The following is a 13,612-nucleotide window of genomic DNA, read 5'->3' on the forward strand; positions in this document are numbered from 1 at the left end:
AAGAGGAGCTGAGGATCTGCACACAGGAAACTACGATCGGTCGAAGTCAAAAACTGAGACTAACTGGCCTGCATGACGAGCTGGAGTTGTGGTGGTTATCAGCTGCTTCTTTGTTCCAAGCGGAAGTGGGAAAAAGTGAAGAGTGGGTGTTCTCACACCTTCTGACAGCACTGAAGATGCTATTGGAAAGATGGACTGCCAGTAGTTTCTCCTGAGAGAGAAACGGAGGGGGGGGGTAACCCAGGGATGCTTCAAATGGAGATATAGTGGAAGACACCACTATTGAGCTATGGGCATGTTCAATCCATGGGAGGTAAGTACTCCAAGAAGCTGGGTTAGCTGCCACCATGCATCGTAGGGGTATGTCAAGGTTCTGGTTCGTCCTCTCTGTCTGTTGACTGGGGATGGAATCCTGACAAAAGACTGGCCCCAATAACCTGACAAAAGGCTCACCAAACCTGTGATACAAACAGAGGTCTCATGTCTACTGGTATGCCATGTAGACGAATGACATGATTGGTAAGTAGTTCTGCTGTTCCTATGGCTGATGGTAGTTTGGGTATGACAATAAAATGCGCAGCCTTGAAAAAGCGATCAAATACTCTAAGGATTGCTGAGTTACCTTAAGAAGGTGGGAGTCCAGTTCCAAAATCTCGAGCATTTTATGAGCCTGACTGACCAGGGATGAGCAGATCCTGGAGGACACCGGAGGGCAGTGACCTTGAGGACTTCCCTCTAGCACACACAGAACATCCCAGAATGTAGGAGCCTGGATCCTGGTCCATGGTGGACCATCAGAAAGTAAGGTTAAGAAGGGACAGTGTTCTACTGACCCCAAGATGGCAAGAGAATTTACGATCATGAATCCATTGTACCACTTGAGCTCAGGCCGTCTCAGGGACAAACTGGCACTCACCAGGACCAGTCTCCTAATCTCCTGATTGACAGGAGCCACAATGCAGGAAGCAGGGATGACAGGATCTGATCTTGAAGGGGCGTCCTCATGACTGAACTGGTGAGACAGGGCGTCTGGTTTTATGTTGCGGTAAACAGGGTGATAGGTTAGTGTGAAGTTAACTCTGCTGAGAAAAAAAGTCCACCTAGCTTGACAAGGATTTAATCTTTTAGCCAACTAAATGTATGCAAGATTCTTCTGGTCAGTGCGTACCACAAACACCTGTTTGGCACCCTGAAGCCAGTGTCTCCACTCCTCCAAGGCCATCTTCACTGCCAGCAACTATCTGTTACCTACATCATAATTCTGTTCTGACCATGACAGTCATCTGGAGAAGAATGTGCAGGGGTGGAGCATCCACTTCCACAATGAATGACTCTGACGGGTATGGGTGAATCAGAACTGGGACTGTGGTGAATAACTGCTTGAGGTGGAGGAAAGCAACTTTCGCCTCCAAGGACAACTAGAAAGACAGGGCAGAAGTGGTAAGGCGGGTGAGAGTAGCAACCACTGTGCTAAGGTTCTTCATGAATCACAAATCAGTAGAAGTTTGATGAATCTTTGCAGCTGTTTTTGGTTGACAGCAACGAGCCCCTCCATTACTGCTCTCCTTTTCTCTGGATCCGTCTTGACCTGTCCCTCCTCCATAATAAATCCTAAAAAACTGACCATCTTGGATGGAACTCACACGTCTCAGCCTTTACATACAGTCTGTTCTCTAGTAGGCACTGGAGAACTTGCCACACATGCTCCTAGTGCTCCTCAAGGGATCAAGAAAAGATGAGAATGTCATCTAGACTAAACAAGGACCAATCTGTGCAGGAAATCCTGCAGTAGGTCAAATATTAATGCCTGGAAGACTGCAGGGGCAATGGATCGATTGTAGTGTCCAGGAGTCCAGGAGGAAAACAGGAGCTGAAAATCTGCACACAGGAGTCAAAAACGGAGGTCAACAAGAAATAAAAGCCAAAACACAATACCACTGGAGGTATGCAGACGATCTGGCGACAACCAGCAGAATGAACCATGTTTTTATGGAGCATGTGAGTAGATGGCAGAAGAGGCTCAGTTGATTGCACATATGTAGGTAGGTGACTCCACGTCCACCCAGCTCCAGACCTCCAATCAGAAGAGTACAGGAGAGATGGACACACCCAGACAACCCAGGAAAGGTGGGGGAAGCGGAGAGAAAGGAGCATAAACACTAAGAATCCTGACAGAAACAAGAAAGAGCACTTGTCAAAGAAAATCTTTTTAGTTGAAGCTGTGGCTTCTACAGGGGTCCCTGGGTCTATTTTTGGATGATGTCCCCGAGGTCCTGGTGGGCTTCAAATCCTGTTTGAGGTCACGGGGTCAGAAAAGCATCCTCAATACAGCTGATGCGTCGAAATAGGCCACTGCTGCTTGCCATGAAATCACAAGGTGCGGGCGAAAGTTGACTCAGCACATCCGCAGGGAATGAGAGCCGGAGTGGTTTAATTTTACTAGAAGAGGAGTAAAGTCAGCTGAGGTCAGCTGGGAGGGGTGAGAGCAACTCAAACTGCAAAAGCACAATGTTTTTCTTAGTAAATAATGGTGTGTGTCATATTTAAATTTAAAACACGTTTCCCAAACAGGGCCACACTAGCGAAAGCCTCGAGGAGAGAGCAGAAACATTAAGACTGCTTCACTTCCCATACTTTAGCTTAATTTGCCATATGGTGGCTGTTTCGCCTAGTCCATTAGACCCTGATGAATGGTGATTGCTTAAATGCATCAGTTATACAATGTCGTTGAAATGTTTCCCATTTATTTAATTTAAAAATTTTGCTATTTTATAAATATTTATCTTTCTTTTCTTTTTTTTTTTCCTTTGCAACAGCCAGAAGTGGTTGGGTTTTCGAGCTGGTAAAGGTTATATGTTTACTGATGGCCTGTCTCTGGGCTGAAAAATGAACACATGACCCACCAATCCTGGTTCGTTTAAAGGCTGACTCAGGTGCTCCAGCTTCTGCCGGTGAAAAGATCAAAGCAACAAGAACAATTATGTTTGTTCAACTGCTCAGAATACAACGAGAAAAACAGTGGCAGCCCGATGTTCTTGAGTCCAGAGCAAAAACGGAGCACAAAGCCTGGTGTCCATGAACGCTATTCAAGCTTAAGTTTTAAAAAGAAACCAGTGTAGAAAATGTAGGTGACCCCTGTAGTTTCCCTGCTTTTAAGTACAACAAAGGACAGCCCAAGAACATCCGCCCTAGATAAAAAAAAATTATCATAATTTATGATAAATGTTGAGTCACACAAGGCATTTCCAAAGTGCCCTAAATTCTTGGTCGAGAGGAACAAGCTTCATAATTTCAATTATCAAGCATTATGGGAGAGAGCAAACACAAACAGCAGCTGGATAAATGCATGGTTGGTAAAATATTAATAATAAATAAATAAAATTGTATTTCCACTGTCGGTGACACCATTTCAGCTATTGTGGTTTCTGATGTAATATTTTTCTCTTTCACAATGAAGTAAATCTGTTGCGTACTCGCTATACTTTCTGACACAACAATTAATGAAGACTCCTGAGACCAAGGAGAGTTACACGTGGGCTTGTATTACTTTTGGACATCTGGCAGTGGGGTGGTGGGGGGGGGGGTTGTATCAAACCCCCACTGCCCCTCAGCTCAGCCCTTACCTCCAAATAGTTTTCTTTGGTTTCAAAAGATCACGATAGTTATGGTCAAATTAAAATCCGGAGGCTTCAAAGTGGCAGCTGACAAAGCAACAGGTGGCATAACAGCAGATAAGTTGAAACCACAGTAGCAGTATAAAAGATGGGTAGTTTGATCTCACTAAGGAATTTTAAACTCAGTGGAGGAAGACTGGAAAAGGTGAGGGTGTGCTCATGCACATTTGAATCTGTCTTTTGCATTGATCATTTTAATGTTTTACAACCTCTCTGTTGTAAGTTTGTGTATTGCTGCTGCCTAAACCGGCCTCTCTGAAGCATGAGACCCTGGGTCTCAATGCAATTTTTACCTGTATAAATAAAGGTTAAATTAAAGGAAAAAAAAGAGAATGTGTCCATAGAGACCACAAAAGGATAAAATTCTATTATTAGCATGATATCAAATCAGTGACAATATTATTGTTAGCCATTTAAAATTAATTTTGTTATCTGTAGGAGGCCAACATACTACATACAAAAACACTGCACAGACATATGAGACATATAACCATTCACATTCATATTTGCACCCACAGGCTATCTCCATGCCGCAGTCCCCCCCGAAAAGATGAAAACAAGCAAACGAACAACAACAACAACTAAAAACATGTACACGCACATTATAAAAATCGATAGCCGAAACATAAAGAAAAAAATAAAAAATCTAACTATATGTCTGAGAAAATGCCTTTCCTTGCTGACTTTAAACGTAACAGTAGAGCATGATTGAAGAAGCCCCAGGCCCAGTGTGACAGCAAGCCTTTTTACTATTTTTTTTACTATTTACTATTTTACTACTCCCAAGCCTGATACAAGCAAGAATATCCAAGCCTGCAGGCATCTCTACAGGAGCGAGGCATCAAGCAGGTAAAAGCTCCTGCTTATTGGAAGATCCCTCTGCTCTCTCTAACACCCCCATCCCACCCACCACTCTGCCCACCCAACCTCACATGGATACGTAAAAGGCAAAAAAGGCATTTTTATTTCTCTGTATATGGATATGATCATCTGTCTTCCAGCATTAAATCAACTTATTACTCAGTTATAGAGCAACACTGCAGGAGCTGCAATTCAGTGTTAGGCCAGGAACACCTTGGCTTGGTTTGAGCTTACCAGTGCCGGTGCTTGAATGTTTGGACCACAAACTATTTTGTAATTAACTCCCAATAAACAATTATCAGTAAAATAAGGCCTGGGAAACCTTCCAAGGAACGCCTTAGGAGTAAAGAACACCTTAAGAGTTTCATTCTCCAATGGTACGAAACTTGGAAAAGGATCAAAAATGTTTTTATATTTCATAGGCTGAAACTTCCCGGGGGAAGCTAGAGATTTGAAAGTAAATAATTAACCAAATTAGATTTTGCTTCCATGGCGGCAGGCAGGTTCTAAAGCTTGCTGGCTCCTTCGAAACTGCGTATTTTTAGTTGGTTTCAGAGACGGAGATGAGAGGAGAGCTGATAGCCAGAGAGAGCGCAACTGGCCAACAGTCAGTGTGAAATTTGCTTACCTTGGGTTGTTTGCGTTGCTTTTACGGTCACAAAGACAAACCCAGTCACAGTTTGACCACATTACAATCATCCTCGGAGCGTTAATAGGATTACCATATTCACAGCTTTGCTCTGACATTCACATCATGGCACTTTGTGATATTACAGGAGATCAAACTATGTGGTGATACCAACAGAGGTTATCAAATCGTTGATGTGATGTTGAGCTAGTCTGTTCAACAAACATGGTGCTAAAGCGGGGGTTTCATGTTGGCTGCTGAAATCTACATTCTGTTTCGAATCCAAAGAAAGGGGAGAAACGCTGAGCAGTGACAAGAATATTGATAGAATAGCTGGGGAGGAAACACAGCTGAAGAGGAGAGAAGATGATAAAGGAATTTAGAGATTAAGTAAAGACGAATGAGTGGCAGAGATGAGTGAAGGGTGTGAAAGGTAGCGAAAGGAAGACAAGACATTGGAGAGGAGATGAGAGAGTGACTTTTGAAGAGAGAAGGAGAGGGCGAACAAAAAGGGAAAGAGAACAGACGGTCAGGAAAGAGGAGAGGAAGGAGCTGAACGAGGCAGAAGGGGAAAAAAGAAGAGGAGAGGAATCTCAGAATAACATAATAACATAAGACTGAAGCGAGGGTGTTTCATACACCGAAAGAACAGAAGGAGGGCAGATTAACAACAATTCAAACTTTAGTAGAATTTTACCCAACATGATTTATACATCTCCCATTTTACAGTCCGCAGTGAGGACTGAGGAGAGATGAGGAGAGGGCTCCGCTCACAGCCTCGTTCAGCCCCACAGCCCCCTGGGTAATATGAGCAGTCTTGCACAAAGCAGATGCTACCCAGAGACCCCTATCCCACTACCGCTTTGCTTTATCCTCAGTCACCAGTTCCAATCAATGCCCATTTGTCCCCTCACCTTTGCTCTTGTTCCACTCATTTGCTCTTTTTTGTCCTCTTTGAGCTCTTTGTCCTCCTCCAGACTTCCATTGTCATTTCTCTAATCTAATCTCTGCACATCAGCGTCCGATGCTTTTTCTCCTGCCTACTTCCTTTCATCTTATACCAGTTTCTTCCCTCTGCATTTGTCAATGTCCAGCATTTTTTGTTTATTATCATCCTGGGGAGAAAGGGAATGAGAGTGATTGAGTTAGTTTATAATCTGCATCTGGAGGCCTCTGCTTTTTATGTTCATTTCAACATATTTCAACATTTTTAATTTTTTTTAAATACTGTGTCACTCAGTCTCCTGACAAAATATACAGTGCCAAGTATAGTGTGAAATAATTCAATTATATAAAAAAATTACAATCACATATATACATATATTTTCATGTCTCAATTTAACTTATTCTTCCTATTTTCCAGTTCTTATTTTCTCTTTCCACAATTTTTATCCCTTGCTCTGTTTCCATTTAATTCACCACCCAACTCCAACTTTTTTTCTCCTTCCGTGGTGACCCTTTCAGCGTCCTTTCCTTTCTGCACTTTTATCTTCCTTTCTCCATCTTAAACCTTTGTTCAGTGTTCAGTTTCTTTTGCTTGCCTGAGCCTGAGCTCCGTGAGCTCCTTGTGGCATTCGTTCCCTTGGCTGATGGAAGGTGACAGAGAGCAGAATGAGAGCGATAACAGTACAAAGATGAAGGGGTGGAGGGTGGAAGGCAAAGAGAGAGAGAGGGGGTGGAAGGGAAGGTTGATGGTTATGACATGAACAATGAAACCAAACAAGACAGGATGAGAGGCGAGTATGGTGATGAGAGGAGGAAGCTGGCAGAATGTCACCTTACACAGAGACACATAAAAACCCCAGGCCATCATCTCAGTGAGTCGGGAAAGGGAGGAGGATTTGAGATGGATGACAGGGGAGAAGGAAACAGTGAAAGGGAGCAAAATGAGGGGCGAGGAGGGTAAAAGAAATTGAGATTAGGGAGAGAACAGGTGAAGAGGCTGAAATCGATTGGCCCACAAGCAGAATCAACAGTCATTTCACTAAGCATGAGACTGGTGACTCATCCACCTCAATTCTTCAAATTGATTTGCAAGGCAGGAAATGCAAGTATTTGCCTCAACTGTCACTCGCTGACTAGCATTCAACATTAACGTCACTTGATGATAAGTCATTTGTATCTCAATGAAATGGGTGCAGCTCATCTTGAAATAAGAATGGGTGTGTCATCTTCTTGTTTTTGGTTTTTGTTTTTTTAACCAAAATAAACCACTTTTGGAAGAGAAGGTAGAGGTGAGGATGAGCGATGGGTCAGTGTGGTACAATCTGTCACTTGCATGGGAGCCACCGCCTAATGCAAACCCTGCTCTAATGCCTCTTTGCATCTAAATGCAACCATAATTTAAACAAAAAAAGACATCATTTTGTATTGGAAAAGATTTTATAGTAGAGGCCGAGACAGTAAACCAATTTGGAAAAGTCTTTGTTGCGCGAATAAATCAAATGAGACGTACAAACATTTTCCATTTGACATCAGTATCATCTAACCTCATTTTACAAGCAGTGGAATTGCCCCTCATGGCCTTTAGAGATCATTTAGATTTAAAGCTCTTCAGCATTGATTTCTCGTCACTACTTTTGTTTTTATACGTACTCTATGAACAAAACACAAAAAAGTTTTTTTGTTTGTTTGTTTTGTTTTATTCATATTCGGATACCACTGTTATCAAAGTTTACACACACCTATGCTCTGCAATGGCAATCCAGGTTAAAGGGCTGGTTGTTGGCAACCAAACAAAAAGGAAATAATAGAACACAATCACATTACACGGGTGAAACATTCAAGAGTTTTCCTAGTTTAGTCTTCAAGTACATCTGCAGAAGCAGCAAAGCAACTTAGGTCACCAAAATCCGGAAAAAAAAGCTTGTGACTTTACCTATATGGAAATTTGAACTTCACATATTCAAGTGGAACAGAAGATTGTCAACATGAAATTTGAGATAACATGAAGCAAGATTGTGACAGTGTAGAGTTGAATTTTATTTCACATTATTGTAGCAGAAAAAAAAAACAGGAGGAGGGAATGCTGCTGAGTGTATAGCCAGCACTTAATTATTCAAATGATGAAGAGAACCGTTACAAAAAATACAATTCAATTATCCAGTAAAATTGTTGATAAGTCATGAATGTGTTCATCATTGCACACAGAGAAAACCAACGTGGGTCACTGTTGTCCTCTGAGTGGCTGAAGGGAAACTATCACCATGGAAGTCAACAGTGCATCTCATCACAGCAAGAACAGAATCAATTTTCAGCAGAATACAGGAGGGTAAGGGAAAAAGATCCATTGGGCAGATGACGACAGGAAGGCCGTGAGAGAGAAGAGGAGATGCTACGGCAGTAGAGGGTAGCAAATCAACCAAATAAATTTACTAGGTCACATTCACATCAAGAGAACTCTGTCTGTTTGGGAGTGTGTGGGTGAGAGCTGCGCCTGTCATAAGTCGAAGTGCGTGTAGATGGCACAGTGCTGCCTAAGCATGTGTCTGCGAGTAAAAGATGGAGACAGCTATCAAGATGTAGGAGCAGCCAGATGCATTTCCCATATTGTTCTGTATATCTATCTATGAAGCAGTGAGCCAGTATGAAATTGTCACGAACAGGGACTATGCAAAAAAAAATCTCTGGTATGAAGCCCTGACCCAAGGCCGAACACTCACGATTCGCACAATCGAAAAGAAAGAGTTGTTGCATCTGCATGATTGTGTTCCTCTGGCCCTGACCGCAGTCATCCGCTGATCAATGGACCCATGCAGTTTATCATTAGATGAGGTTTTCTTTGTATTTCTACAGCAGAACATGCGTGATTCAGGATTCGGTCAACTGTACTTAACAGAGCTTCACTGCAGGGGGAAAAAAACACAACATGCATTGTTTCTTCACTATATATAAATAAACTTTAATTATTCAGGGTTGAATACGGATGCTCTCATGCAGCATCCATATTCTCACACAAAAGATACACACACACTGATGCAGTATGCGTTGACGCAATCACTCCATTTATATAATTACAAGTCTGAAAGCCAAGTAGTCATTTGCATAGCTTATATTGTGTCGATATTGATGTGTATACGTTGAGGCCTTTCAAAATTGCCACTGCAATTGCTGTAACTAAACTGATAAAGCTGTCTTCATCAAAGGGACCACAAGGTGGTGGTGAGCATCATAGGTGCAACTGAAATAAGTGCTCACATTATCATTACAGTGAGCGCCATGTTGGTCATGTATATAATAACTAGCTAAGCCTATTGAGGGCAAGCAAGAAAAGACTGGAATCTAAATGTGGAGGTTTCAAACAATGTCACACTATCTTCCCATTTGGTCCCAATACACAAGACTCGAATGAATCTGTCACATGAATGTATAATGAAACATGTGGCCGTTGGGGGAATTTGCTGAAAAGAGTGGTCATATATCTATTTCAGAGGACATCCAGAGGATTTATCTAGCCATACATATGTATGGATTTGACTTCGCAGACAGCAGAGGTATTATATGAAAGAGGTGGCTGTGTGTTCATATCTTTGAGTTATCAATAGCTTTCATGGTGTTTATAACTTTCCTATATTTTCTGCAATGCTCTATTTTGAAAGGCCCAGTGATGAATCCTCAGCAGAGACAGGGAGAACAGTTAATCCAGCTGATTATAAATTTGTGGTAATATGTGAAAGGAGGAGATTTTCCTTTCTTTGGTTTGTTTTTTTGGTGGTGACATCAGCGGTCAGCGGCAGTTCCCTGAAGCAGGGTAGATATGTGCTGATGTGGATTTTAACTTTCACATGGAGGTCACCAGCTGAACCATTCACCTCTGTTGCATCTCCTACTGGATCCCACTGGAGGTATCGAGTGAAGCTCTCAGCTGCGGAGCTTAATCAATGTCTTTAATTCAGCCCTGATTGATGGGAAATAAAGAAACCTCTGTCCATAGTACCAAGCAGTCACACCTTCCACTAACTGCTCTCATTGTGTCTGCCTGTGTGCACGTGTTTGTTTATTGTATGCACCTTTCTTTGTACTTGTGTTATAGTGTCTATCTGTGTGTGGAGACAGATGTCCCTTCAGTCCCTTCAATATAAGTATTTCTACCCCTTGCAAACACTTTCAAAGTTCCCAAACTGGAGAACTGACCACGCCTGTATTTAGTATTTTTGAGACTGTTTTCTCAAAAAAAGAACTTAACGATGTTCACTTGTTCAAGTTTGTGTTTTTTTTGTTGTTGTTGTTGTTTGTCTGTTTTTCTAAATGCCATCCAAGTTTCAGAAGTATTGGTAAAATTATAACAAATGTATTTAATAAAATAAGAAAAATCTGGTGTTACATCTGAATCACTGAAAATCAGCATTGGTTTCTTTTCAGCTGATTTTTTTACAAACTTAACTTTTTTGGAGCAAGCCTCTCAGTTTTGCATGATTGGAAAGCTACTTGTGGATTAAATTAGGCCCTGTCTCCCAAGCTGTCTTCCTGTCTCTAAAATATTCAATCATCCCAACAGCTCCAACTAAATAAATTACTCACGTCAATTATTTTTTCTTTTCTTTTGTTTTATAGCTCCTTTAAAAAAAAATTCACAAAGTGCTTGGACAAATGAATTGCTGTAGAACGTGATGTAGGCAATGAATAAAACAGTAATTACAGGGGTCAGAGAACATGCCACTGATCCTGCTGGCCTTCACAGACAGGTTGGCCCAGCGTCCAAGAGCCCTGATGGAAAAATCAGGGTCACCTCAACTTTGGAATGATCAGTGGGTCTAAGACAGTGACCATTAAAAGCTGAAAATAAATTCTAAAAGACACATCAAGTTCGGGTTTCTGGTTTCTGTTTGTCCTTGCATGTTGGCCCTGTGAGCCCTGTGATGGACTGGGGACCTGTCCAGGGTGTACCCCACCCCTTGCCCAACATGAGTTGGGATTGGTTCAAGCAGCCCCAGAAATGGAAAAGCGATAGAAGATGGATGGATGGACGGACATCAAGTCAGTGCAGAGAATTGAGGATTGGGGTGAAACCAGCAAACAAGAAGAACTTCTCATGTTTCTCACGCTCATTACTTCTGGTATACCGTCCTCAAAAACAATGGCCAGGTTTCCAACATGATTCAAGTTTATCTGAAATTTGGCAACTTACACAATAACAGCTTAACAACATAAATGGACTTACTAAACAACCTGCCATTTAGCTTTCTAATTGGTTTGTGTGACACTTTTTACATTTTCTCATACCCACATGCCCATGAAATGGATTTGGTGACAGGTGTGACTGGAAAAAAAAAAAAAAAAAACAACCCATACATCAGCCCAAAGAATCCCTGGTAGTTTTCACAATTTATTTTTGCAGTTCTTCTTTCCTGTCAAGATCAGTTTATGTACATGTGCCCTTTTTCTGTCGCAGGTGTTTGTTTCGCTTTCACCTTCAATAAATGTATTTTTACATTTCAGCAAACACTTCCAGAGTTAGACACCTACATTTACATGTAAAATAGTTCCATATCTCCACCACCTTGGCAGGAAAACAGAAAACATCTCCACACAGTTTGTAAAAAATAAAAAAAAAATAATCTGTGTATTCAGATACAGATTTGAGAACATGAGGTGAAATATACTCTTGAAATTAACATGGAGCCTGAGCGGCAGGTAACGACACAAGTAGAATGTTTTCTTTGGTTTTCTATTGGGACAGCAGGGCGCTCAGGGAAGATTGGCCCACAAAAGTTGCTTTGCCTAAATTATGCGACGTTTCATCAGTAGGAGGGTGCGCCGTGGCAGAGTGATCAGAAATAGGCATTGGAGTGCAGATGGCGTGTCAGTGGAAGTGACTGGAGCGATCATGGAGCTACTTCAAACAACAAATTGAAAGAAAAGTCTGTTTCCCCTTTCGATCCAGCATCTTCCAAGCCAAATGAACAAACATCAGAGTCAGCAGGTGAGGTTGCTCTCTGCACCCTGTCTCATTGTGTGCTAAAGACTGCCAAATTGACTTTTTGAAAAATAGCAGCAGATGTCTCGAAGCCATCTCAGCACCTCCTGGCACCCAAAAATAAGTTGTGCCTTAAAAGGAAGCCGCAGTGATGCTTCGAGCAAATACCAGAGCATCCTTTCTCCTTAATTGTGTATGTCGGATAGCAATCCGATAGCTCAGATTCCTGCAGCGCCACTGAAGTTGTCAACACCGGAGAAGGCAACAGAGAGTTTTGATCTATTGTGCAACTGGAGACCAGAAGACACATTAACACACATCAACTGCGTAACAGCCGTCTGACGGCAAGCCACTATAAGGTGTTTTATATTTTACAGAGACGACTCATTTAGTGACTTTTATCATCATCTGGTGTGAAAACACACTCTTCCCGCATGGTTCAACTCCAAAGTCTGTGTCTTGGTCATAATTCATTGCAACACAGAATGTCTTTCCTGTCTGGCTGCTGGGAACGCTGTAAGCCAAAAAGCAGGTTGTGCAGGCTGGATGGAAAAGGTCAGCCCTTTCCATCACCCCTCTCTGCTTCTTCTACACTTCTGCTGTGAGGATTTCTTTTAAAGCCCGTTAGCTTGTTTTACTGTTGAGTAAAATCACCTTACTCTTTATGCACCTTGCTGAGGAAGTTTGCAGGCGCATATTGTCTAAATGCAGAACCAACAAATAGAAAGACCCCTTTCCACCATTGCATCAGTAAATGCTTAATTATACATATACCCTTTCCTCTGGTCCAGGATATGCCCCATCCAGTGGCCCACATACAGAACAATGCTATTTCAACATCTATCCAAAGTGACTTACAAGTAAAGTGAGGGCACAATGCTAAAGCTTCAGTGAGGTAAAGAACAAGGAAAGGGACAATCTAGATATGGGCCAACAAACAACAACAAACATTTGCATTACATTTACAAATTGGGCCAGCACATTTAAAAGCTACTGGCAACTGTGAGATATTATTAAAGCTTCAGTGCTGTAGAAGACCTATGTGAAAACAACTAAAATCTATAAAAAATCTATAAAAAAAGAAGCAAGAAATCAAATAACAAAGTCCAATAAATCAGCAACTCCTTCAAATTTAAATATCTCTTTTTAGATTTTTTTTTTTTTTTCCCAGTCATTAGCTTTTACCGCACTTATGAAGTGGAATTAGTTTAGAAATATTTAAGTGTTAGTTGTTGGGAAATATTGCAATATTCACTATCAGAAAGGGTTATTTCAGCATTTTCTTTTCACAAAAAAAATGTACCTTTCGGAGAATGGTACCAGCTGCTGCTGGTTTGTGTAGCACCACAACTTTTAAGGGGCAGCAAAGCAAAACAACACTGTGACACATTTTACTGTCATCAAAAAACTGCAGCTGACGCTAATTGGATAACGTGCTTGGCAACGTTGCGATTTCAATTGGATTTTAATTAATTGCAAAGTCCTATTTCCGATCACCATTTTCTCAGCCCAGTGCCACATCCGTTCATTCAT

General features: G+C 41.6%; 1 protein-coding gene across 3 annotated transcripts in view; it reads right to left on the reverse strand.

Moving 5' to 3' along the window:
* Positions 1-13,612, reverse strand: part of LOC115053502 (leucine-rich repeat and fibronectin type III domain-containing protein 1-like protein) — a 365,739-nt gene that overhangs the window by 302,280 nt on the left and 49,847 nt on the right. The window contains exon 1 of one of the 3 annotated variants that reach the window (XR_003841450.1): positions 6,078-6,197. The exons of the other annotated variants lie outside the window; for them this stretch is intronic. The gene's annotated coding sequence lies outside the window, so the exon portion shown is untranslated. Of the gene's footprint in view, positions 1-6,077; positions 6,198-13,612 lie in introns of those variants that run through there. 3 annotated transcript variants of the gene reach the window in all.

This window comes from Echeneis naucrates, chromosome 13 (genome assembly GCF_900963305.1).
Source record: "Echeneis naucrates chromosome 13, fEcheNa1.1, whole genome shotgun sequence".
Taxonomy (NCBI): Eukaryota; Metazoa; Chordata; class Actinopteri; order Carangiformes; family Echeneidae; genus Echeneis; species Echeneis naucrates.